Raw genomic sequence first — 10,610 nt, 5'->3', positions numbered from 1 at the left:
AAACACATCCCACCCACTTTGCCAAATGGCCCGTTGTGCACCACACCGAAGGCCCTGGTGGAATGTGTAAATTCTTTGTTTATTGCCCTGAAAACACTTAACCCTCTTTTTGACCCAGGTTGGGTACCGCATCCATCCCTGAGGACATGCTGAGATTCAATGACCCAACTACTGCTGCAAACTCAAGTGGAGCGTCAGAGCACTGACTATTCCATTCAGCACGGTTTATCCTGAATAAAATAAAAGAGTATGTCTCACTTGACCACCGTGACGAAGATCAAACGGGTCATATGACGCATTGTGCTGATCATTTATAAAAATGGCAGCCATTTGGGTCACTTATGATAGATAAATTCAGCTTTTCATTTTGCAATTCTGCGTTGTGCAAGACAGTCGTCAGTCATGTTTGTCCACACCCTTAAATAAAAGGAGTGTAAAAGCCATCTGGGATTGGGAAAGTCCCTGCATATTGCATGGTTAATCTATTCCCTGTGTTTGGTGAGATGATCCTCTTTTGGTGTCTGAGGATGTGGAAAACAAATTATAGAACTTGATAGATCAGTTCAATAAATGCCTGAAATAAAATAAAACACATTTTTATGTATTTAGTTGATCAGTGAAAGAAGTTCCTTTACTTTCAGAAAGCATTGATCATCAACCTCAGGAGGTTGATATTAGAAACTAAATATTTTTGCTGTTTTGTTGTTGTTTGCAACAAAGTTTGTAAGTTTGCTATTTGGGATTTGTCAAAATACAGTTTTTGTTTTACTTTGTTAACAATCAAAATAAATACAGTTTAAATATAGAAAAAGATCTATTGATAATTAATTGAGTTGTGTCCATTTATTTTACTGTCTATGGTAAAATAGGACGCAGGAAAATAAAGTTCAACACTCTAAATTAAAATGAAATACAAATGAAATGTTTTGCTAAAATTATTTTTGGTTATTTGTATGGTTGAACTGTGTCGTCAAAGGTCAGCTGCAAAAAACTTTGTTTAATAAAGTGAGATTAAATGAGATGAGTAAATGCTCACATTTTAGTCTAGAATAACAATCATGTTCACACAGTGAACACAACACCTTGATTTCTCGACATGGGGGCAGGAGAGCTGTCAGTCAATAAATGGGAAAACAAAGTAACTTAAGTTACTTTTTTGAAAAAGTAACTTCGATATTTTGTAAATGTAAAAGTATTGTGCTACTTTACTTTTTACTTGGGGAAAAGTAGTCTAATTACACAACTTGCATTACTTTACCCTTAAACACTGGTCACTTCAATATTGTTATTTTTTGCCTCCAATGCTTTAAGAAGAAGTAATTGGACATCAGATTGTCTCATATTTGCTTTCCTCCACAGAAAAAAACATTGATGTTAAATAAATGGCAATCATGCATCATATCACCATGGCCTTGAATAATACAATGGATGCATTTTGAGTCCTAAGTAGGTTATCAAATAGGATGCAAAGGAAGAACCATTTTAGTAAAAGATACTGAAATTAACAATTACTCAAATAAGCCTCATTTGTTTCCCACGTTCTGGCCAGTTGCAGTACACAAGTGTGTTTTAAGGATCATTTTTCTTTCTGATACTAGAAGAGACAGTGGTAGAGTTGTATATGGTAAGATGGGTTGGCAGGAGGGTGTTTTGAGTAATTGGACCAGACTTTACAGCAACATCTCTGTGTTGAGGAACTTTATACTGAGAAACACCTAAGAGCAGTAAAGCTCACAGCACCTGGGCTTTAATAGTGAAGTGCTGTTTCGGCTATGAAGTACCCAGCAGGTTGGATTTCTCTGAGCTACAAATTTATGACATTGCCCTTATTTCGCCTCAACACTAAATATAAACAGTGACAGCTGAGGTGGGATAGAGAGAGTGCTTCGAGGAGTTTGTGTGGAATTTGATTTATGCCACATGAAGAAAAACAAAGCCTTTAATTGGGTGTTCTGAGGGCAAAGGAAATTTATAGAGCAGCTGCCTGTTACACAACAGAATAGTGGTATTTTCTTTTTTAAAGTCTTGGTGGCAGGAGGATGAAAACACAAACAATCTAAACATCTGCTTCTTATATAATGAGATATGCGACAAAAGTGCTAATATATCGCTGTGTTAGACGCATAAGACTCTTTTCCACCTTTAAAACATACGATTGTCTTTGTGAAGCCATTGTTCCAGGACATAGCACGGATACGGCTCTTTTTTTCAGTTGTGTTATGAAATACAGTACATACAGTTCCTATTTGATGAAAGAGTTGGAGACACTGACACTGTTGCATACTACGCAAACTTTTAAGTAGGTTTCAAATTGCAAGTGTTTGAAAACAGAAAATGATACCGTTATCATCTCTGTGTAAACTTCAAAAATGTGAATCTGTGAAAACGGTGACGGCATGCGTGTTTAATAGCGCTTTTGAATGCGTATGTGAGCGGGTGCCATTGCCAATTAGGCTACTTGTCTGTCATGCATAATACAGTGTTTTAAGTCGTTTCCGCGGATGCGTGTAAAAGGGAATCATTGTGATAACTTGCATAGAAAAAACGTTTGTGGTGAAAAAACAACCTTTTGTCGTGTCGATGAGGCATTTGCAGGGGATAGTCTAGTTGACGCTTCAGGACTGCGTTGTCGTCGTGTTGAGGCGCAGGTCCTTCATCTGATCTGGATACGGCTTGTATCTGGCTGAGTATACGGTAAACCTTGGGATAAACTGAGAGACTAATATTGCAACGCATTCTCACCCCAAGGCGTCACCTTTGACCATGCTTCAATATTTGACGTTTTAGGCGCCCTTTAGCGTCACTTACATGACGCGATCCTACGGCGTCATCAAACTGACGCTAAAGGAAAGCGTCAGTTAGAGGACGCGGTTAGGTTTAGGTGTGGGGTGGGGGTAGGGTACACGCGATCCTAGGGCGTCATCTTACTGACGCTAAAGGGCGCCTAAAGCGTCAGATATTGAAGCATGTCCAAATGCTTCCCAAGGCGTCAGTTAGGTGACGCCTTGGGAGTGAGAATGGGCTGAATATTGATGTAACAAGTACATGTATAGAGAGATACAACCACGATTTATTTGTAACTGTATTGAGAGTAACTGTCTCAGTACTATGATACGGTCTAAATCCTGACGGGAAATTATCACAGCTATCATTTTCTTCTAAAATATTGTGAGGATACTGCCTTTTTTAGTATCTTTGATCATGATAGTTTAATGCAAATAGCTACAAAGGACATTTATAGACTTAGTATTATGTTTACTATAGAAAAATATAATGTTTTTTAAAGGAGTTTGGGAGTATAATGTACCTTGATGAAAAAAGAATGTAGAAAAATATTGTAATCTATAGCATGAAACAGTCACATCACTACAGGCATGTCACCAGCACAGTTTGGTATTCCTGCTGGGAATGATTTGTAATCATACCGTTCTGAACCGTGCATGTTTCTTACATTTCTACCGTATTTACTCACCCTCAAGTTATTCCAAACATGCTGTTATTTTTGGTGTGGAACACAATAACCGTTTATAGTGGCTATTAGGGGTGGCACGGTACATGAAAAAACACCCGAACCGTTCGGTTCGCTTGTCTCGGTTCGGAGCGCGTGTGCGTCTCACGGTTCGACGCATGCGCAATGTAACCTCGTGCCCGTATGTGACATGTGTTTTCTTTTCGCGCGACATACATAAACTTGTTCGACTTGGACCGGCGCTGCACAGAGCGATCGGTGAATAACATCAATCTAGCGCGAGTCGGCTCCGTATGCATTCATCACATTCGCGGTATTTGATGTTATTACCGATCGTTCTGTGCAGCGCCGGTTCAAGTTAATAAACAAGCCAGTAAAAGTGGAGTATGGAGCGCTGCAGGTCACGGCACGCGGAGAAATGGCAAGTGGGAGAGATGAGGGAGTTGGAGGACGCGCCAGCGTCGTATAAGTCTATGGTATAAGTCCGGTGTGTGGGAACATTTTGGATTTCATGTTATGATATTTTAATTTAACTACAGTGGCACTTTATGTATAGATAAGAGCTTCAGTCATACGTTTCCAAACCCTGGACTTTAATTTTAAGTGGAAAAAAGTACCCTCACATTTTGGGAATAGAAGCATTGTTGATACTGTTTTTGTGTTGAGGTTGAACTTAAATTTCACTTTATGTTTATGGCCTTTGCTATTGCAATAGCTTTATTATCTATAGGCAATGAGGTTTCATGTATATTGACATTTAAAAGACAGTGTTTTAAGAGTTCCTCTCTTTTTCTTTTAAAAGATAGAATTTTGGTAAGAGCTACAAAAGTTAGCAGTTGATACATGAAAGTTAATTTCTTTGTGTAAATAAGATTTATGTGATAAAAATGTACAAGTTCTTGTAGAGATAGTGATACACATTCTCCTTTTTTTTTGCCAAATAAACAAAAAGCATGTCTTCTCTCTTGCTGTATCTAAATCTCACCTAGCTTTCCTCTGAGATAGTCCCAAAATGTGCTTAAAGTCAAAGAGTCAAATTCAGTTTGTGCATGATTGCATGAATATAATATATATATTTTTAATACTGTATCCTAAAGTGTGGATAATTAAGCTATATATCACATGCTGAAGTACATTTCTGGAGTGTTAAAGATTAAAAGAAAAAATAACAAGAACCGTACAGAACCGAAAACCGTGACCCTAAAACCGTGATACAAACCGAACCGTGGGTTTTGTGAACCGTGCCACCCCTAGTGGCTATCATGATTTACACAATAAACACTTGGTAAGACTTATTAAAGTGACAACTTTGTGTTAAATTTCTTTTAAGTTGTTATTCGTTATAATGCTTTAAGTTGTTATTTGTTATGTGTTTCATTTCTGTCAAAAACTCTCCTTTTGCGTTCCATTTAAAAAAAGAAAGTTGTAAATTATGACAGAATGTTTGCTTCAAATTTAATGTACTATTTATGTCACAAATCAGCAGTAACGCATTACAAGTAACGTGAGATAACATTACGTAATCATATTACTTTTTAAAGTAACTAGTAAAGTAATGCATTAGTATTTAAATTTACAACATTTCGGAGTTACTTTTTCAAGTAAGTAATGCAACTGACAACTGTTGAGAGAAATCGGGAGCAAGTGCAGAGGCGTTGTGTGCACTGTGTCAACATGATGGTTATTGTAGTTCTACTCTTTAAGAAATAGTTATAACAACTCAAAGTGTTGAGGATGAATGTGGTCAGGATGAATGTCTATGCTGGTATTTCACTGATCCCCGCCAATCTAATTTGTTTCTTGGGGCGTCTGATTAGGCCTCGAATTGCTGTGATTACAAGTAAAGCTCTCATGTTTTCTCAGCTGACAGTCAGTCGTATCTAGCTGCAGGCTAGCAATTAGACATCCTCTGCCCTCTAATAGTAAAAACATGGCCCAGCATTCAAGAACTGCATTTAACCTGAATTATCTCTCTGTAAAAGGTTATGTTTACTTTATATTGCTAGCAACCTTACCTTACATTATAGAGTGCATTGTGTTAATGTAGTGTTTTCTGTTACACTCTCAGAAAAAAAAAAGGTACAAAAGCTGTCAGGCTGTACCTTTTCAACTTTTGTACCCAAAGGCTGCATATTGGTACCTTAGTGGTATTAGCACCTAAAATGTACATATTAGCACCTGAAATGTACATATTGCCACCTAAAATGTACATATTAGACCTAAAATGTACATATTAGCACCTGAAACATATATTAGCACCTAAAATACATATTAACACCTAAAATGTACATATTAGCACCTAAAATGCACATATTTGCTCCTGAAATGAACATATTACCACCTAAAATGGACATATTAGCTCATGAAATGTACATATTAACACTTAAAATGTACTTATTAGCACCTAAAATGTACATATTAGCTCATGAAATGTACATATTAGCACCTGAAATGTACATATTAACACCTGAATTGTACACATTAGCACCTAAATGTACATATTAGCACCTAAAATTGACAAAAGTTTACCTTTTGAAAAGGTACAGCCCCAGTGACAGCTTTTGTACCTTTTTTTCTGAGAGTGTAGCATGAATTATTTGTTTGAGGAAAGTGAATTTTTCAGTAATTTATTCACTTTTTACATTGTGTGTATATTTTTGTGTTAATGTTGCAACTTTCCTTTGTGACAACTAGCCCCGGATTTCTCTATTCCCCTGACTCAGTGAGCTCTTGAGCAAAAGCTTAGAATGGGCCGTTATCTCAAAACCAGCTGCCAACAAATGTGTCCTTTGTCTTTGCTGCTACAAAAGGTGTGTGAAAGTGACCAGGACATTTGTTATTTTGATTGCTATAAAAAAATCTCCTTTCTCCCCTGAAACACAAACATTGTTGTTCAGTGCCCATTAAGGCATGAGGTGGGTTTGGTATTTGGTTTCTGGAACATTTAATTTTATATTGCCAAAACTAACTTTCTCTAAATGTGCTCCTTCAAGGCTCATGTATATTGATGTGTGGATATTTAAATTTCCCCTTATATATCCTCCACTGACTAAAGGGTGACCTCACAGTGTTTTTTTGTTTTTTTTGGAGGAAAATCTGAGTTTCACTTTATTTGGATGGTCCCTTTAACACATTCAGTTGACTATTAGTAACTTTGCACCTACATCTCTGCTAACCCTCACTAGAGTGTTAGTAGATTATCAGTATATAGGGTTAGGGATAGAATAAGTTGACATATAGTTACTAAGTTACTTTTAGTCTGTAGAATCTCTGTTGGAGGAGCATTACAACAGCCGGACAGTAACGGAGTAAATTTACTAAGTACAGTACTCAAGTAAAGTACAATTTTGAGGGATCTGTACGTTACTCGAGTGACTCGAGTATCGAATATAAGTGCATTTAAGAGGGAAATATTGTACTCTTTTCTCCACTACATTTCTATCCATAACCGTGAGTACCCGTTACTACTACTACAAAAAAAAAGGAAAATTCTCGGAAACACTTAATTTGCTGTTTCCCTCTCAAACGTGATTGGATTTCGCAGGCGCCACTGATTGGGACAGCCTATCAGCAATGACCTTCAGCTTTCCCCCAAAGTCAACTCTATGGTCAGATTTAGATAAGAGACGAAACCATGGATGAAACAATGGATGAAGGTCCATCCCGGGAATGTGCCGACCCGTGGCCCCACCTGGCCAAACGATTTCAATTTTCAGAATTTTCCGAAAATTTCTTGAATGTTAAATAAAGCAACATGAAAATGACTTGATTTTACTTTCAATTCCTTTTACATTCTCCAAGGTATTAACATTTGTCATAAGTCCTTATAGGACGTTTCTGTCCATAAATGTAAGCACTGTGGCAGTAGTAATGCAATATTTAGAAAATGTACTCTTGTACTTTTAAAAACAAGTACTTAAGTACTTTTACTTAAGTAGACATCTGACTGTAGTACTTTTACTTGTACTTGAGTAAAATTTAGCAAAGGATATCTGTACGTTTACTGAAGTAATAAAGCTGTGTATTCTGTCCGCCTCTGGATATTAAGCAGACTGTCTACTAATACTCTCAGGAGAGTTTGATTGACATGTAGTTGCAAAGCTAGACAACAGGATACTCAAAAGGGACCATCAAAATCTGCAGTTGAGCGCAGTCTCGGAAGTACCCCCGGCCGGCGAGGGGCGATGAGGTTATGTGGCGGGCAGGACGAGGTCGAGGGATGTGTGAGAACGGCGCGAGGCCAGGGGCGTGATTTAATGATGAACGACACCTGTGAGACGCACCGGTCTTGTATATCTCACAGAAGAGTGGAAGGATAAAGAGAGAAACAGGCCTGAACTTATGTTGTGTTTTGTTTATTATGTGACCGCAGTTGTCCGTGAGGGGCTGCGGGCTTTTACTTTCGTTTTACATTTGTTTTAGTTTGTTATTAAACTTGTTGATCTGTTCGCCGGTTCCCGCCTCCTCCTCGCCACAACAACGAACCACATTTAGTATACTTTAAAGATTTCAAGGCACATTCAGTACAGTTAAGCACACTTATTTTTCACAAGACTCTACATCTACACTGCAAAACAAAAAAATCTCAAGTCATATTTTGATTATTTTTTGCATGGGCTTTTGCTTCCTAAAAAATTGAGGCATAATACTGAAAAAATGCAGGGTCGAGCTGAATGAGACTGTAAAACATTGCTGTTTAGAGTGCCATAGAGATTGCGGATCATAAATGAACGGCGCAGAGGAAAGAGTCACTCGTAATACACATTGCATCATCATCAGAAGTACTTTTGCAGCTCTAAAGTCCCAACAAGATCGCGAGGAAAACAAAGAGGATGCCGTTTCCCTCGATGAATAGATAGACAGATAGCAGTGTAGAGTTACAAAGCTTTCAATGCCCAATCCAGCTGAACTTTGTTCAACTCACAGCTGTCAAGCTCAGAGATGCAGAGAAGTCTTCACTTCTGCTTTGAAATCTATTATCACTCAAACATGTGTCATTTCTTGTGAAAGACAAGGCAGGCTAATAGTAAGCCAACACTCCTACACTGGACCCATCTTCTCTCTTTAATGGGGGATACGATCAGTCAGAAGAATGACAGGCTGTCTGCTTCACGTATTATGGAGTTTAATGTTGGAAGTGCCGGAAGCATCCATTTCTCTGTCCTCCCCCTCTCCACACCTGTTCAGACTGCTTCCTCTACAGCCAAGATGATCTGAGCAGCAGCAGGTTGATGGAAAGCAGCACACATGGACACACACGCACACACACACACACAGTCAGCTAATACATTGCATATGGACAGTGAACAGTGCAGGAAGAGATCCTCAGTGTCTTCTCTTTTTGTCCTTTCACTGATTGGAAGCCAATGCATTTCACACGTGTTCATTAACATGGCTGGAGAGGACTGTGCTTGGCACACACCTGAACATTTTACTACACAATGGAAGAGACAATCTAAAGTACCTAATGAGAAAATGTGTATTACAGTGTCACTGCTGTGGGAGAAACAACAATTCCCTTTCAAGGACAGTCTGTTCACTCGGTGGCCATATGTGCAAAGGCTCCGACAGCTATTTCGGGTATCCAAGACCAAGTCCCATCTATTTGAATTTGACTTCATACATCCAAGGCATTCAAATAAGGTTTAGAGAAATTAAATTACTTTAAAAAAAAAAGATCTAGGAACAATGTAAATTTTTTTTATTTTATAATATCTATGATAGATGTCAGTTTTTCCAGAGGAGAAGTGATGAACTTACATTTCCTGTTCTAGAACCCATATTACCTGAAACACAATCTATCATCACCTGCCATTCATAACCCAGTAAACTGGCAATTTAACTGCACAATAACTGCAAGAAAAGGACATGGACTCATGGGGAGGAGCAGAGGGAAAAATACAGCTGTGAAAATAGCCCATAGATCACATGTTACCAGATAAATAAGCAGAGTGATTCAAAGGATGCACTTTGACTTAATATAAAGGATAAACAGTGTGAGAGATTTCAGCAGCATTGAACTAACACACTGATCAGGTTTAAATGATTTTCTCTCCACTATTTGTTGTCCTTTCTTCATTACACTAACAAGTGCTCCACATCTGCATGTGTACCTGGTTCTAATTTGTGCTTACTCAAACTTTACTAAGTCTGTCACACCTAAATATGGAACATGTTTATTGAACTTTTAGACAAAATATATGCAGCATTTTTTAATCCATATCATATGTGGTACATCAATCTTTTATGGCTGACTTTTTTTTTGCAGTTGCTGATTCTGATATCTTGTAATGCAAATCAATAATATCTTTATACTTGCATAAAGTGCATATCTCCCAAGTAGATGATTTTTTAAATGCTTAGTTTTATGATCAAAGCTCTATAGTTTTAATTCTGGTGTTGAAAACAGCAATACATTGATAATAGAGAGATAAACATTCCTCAAAAGCCTGATGTATCATATTTGATCTTTTTTTTAACAAGAGAGTGTTCATTTTGAATACAAATACAATACGTTTGCATTATAAAAATTAGTAAAGGTGGAACATTTTAGGGTAATTATACGCTGCGATTTACAAAAAAACGGACACGTTTTACACCGATTTTTTTTCACGTACAGACGACAACATTCTCAAAACACCTCCCGTTTGCAAGGATTCCTTGAAAATGATTTAAAAACGCTGTATTATTCATGCCGTCATGATGTCACCATTTTCACTGATATCGCTTTTTCACCCCATGGAGATGATAATGGTATCGTTTTCAGAAATGTGTACTTTTACATGACACGCTTTTGTAATTGGGTTTCAATGAACTGACAAAACACATTAAAAGTTTTCAGTTTTTAGTGTTTTGATCATGTTGATAATTTAGAGGCCTTGGAAATTTGCTAATGCACATATGATACAGTAGGCTTAAATATAACTAGACCTAAATAGACCCAAGAGTACAATTGCAATAGGAAGAGTGAGAAAACTAGAATGAATCTAGCGATCACTTGAGCACCAGCAAAGATGAAGAAAGATGAAGAAACGGGTTCATAAATGCTCTTTAAAGTCACACACTACAATAATAAAATAATAGGACCTGATTGAATATGCATATGGCCATTAAAGTGCTTCAGATATAAAGGAAGCAGTGA

The sequence above is a fragment of the Pimephales promelas genome, chromosome 11 (assembly GCF_988280905.1).
Source record: "Pimephales promelas chromosome 11, fPimPro1.hap1.1, whole genome shotgun sequence".
NCBI lineage: Eukaryota > Metazoa > Chordata > Actinopteri > Cypriniformes > Leuciscidae > Pimephales > Pimephales promelas.
Note: the sequence above shows the minus strand (reverse complement) of the source record.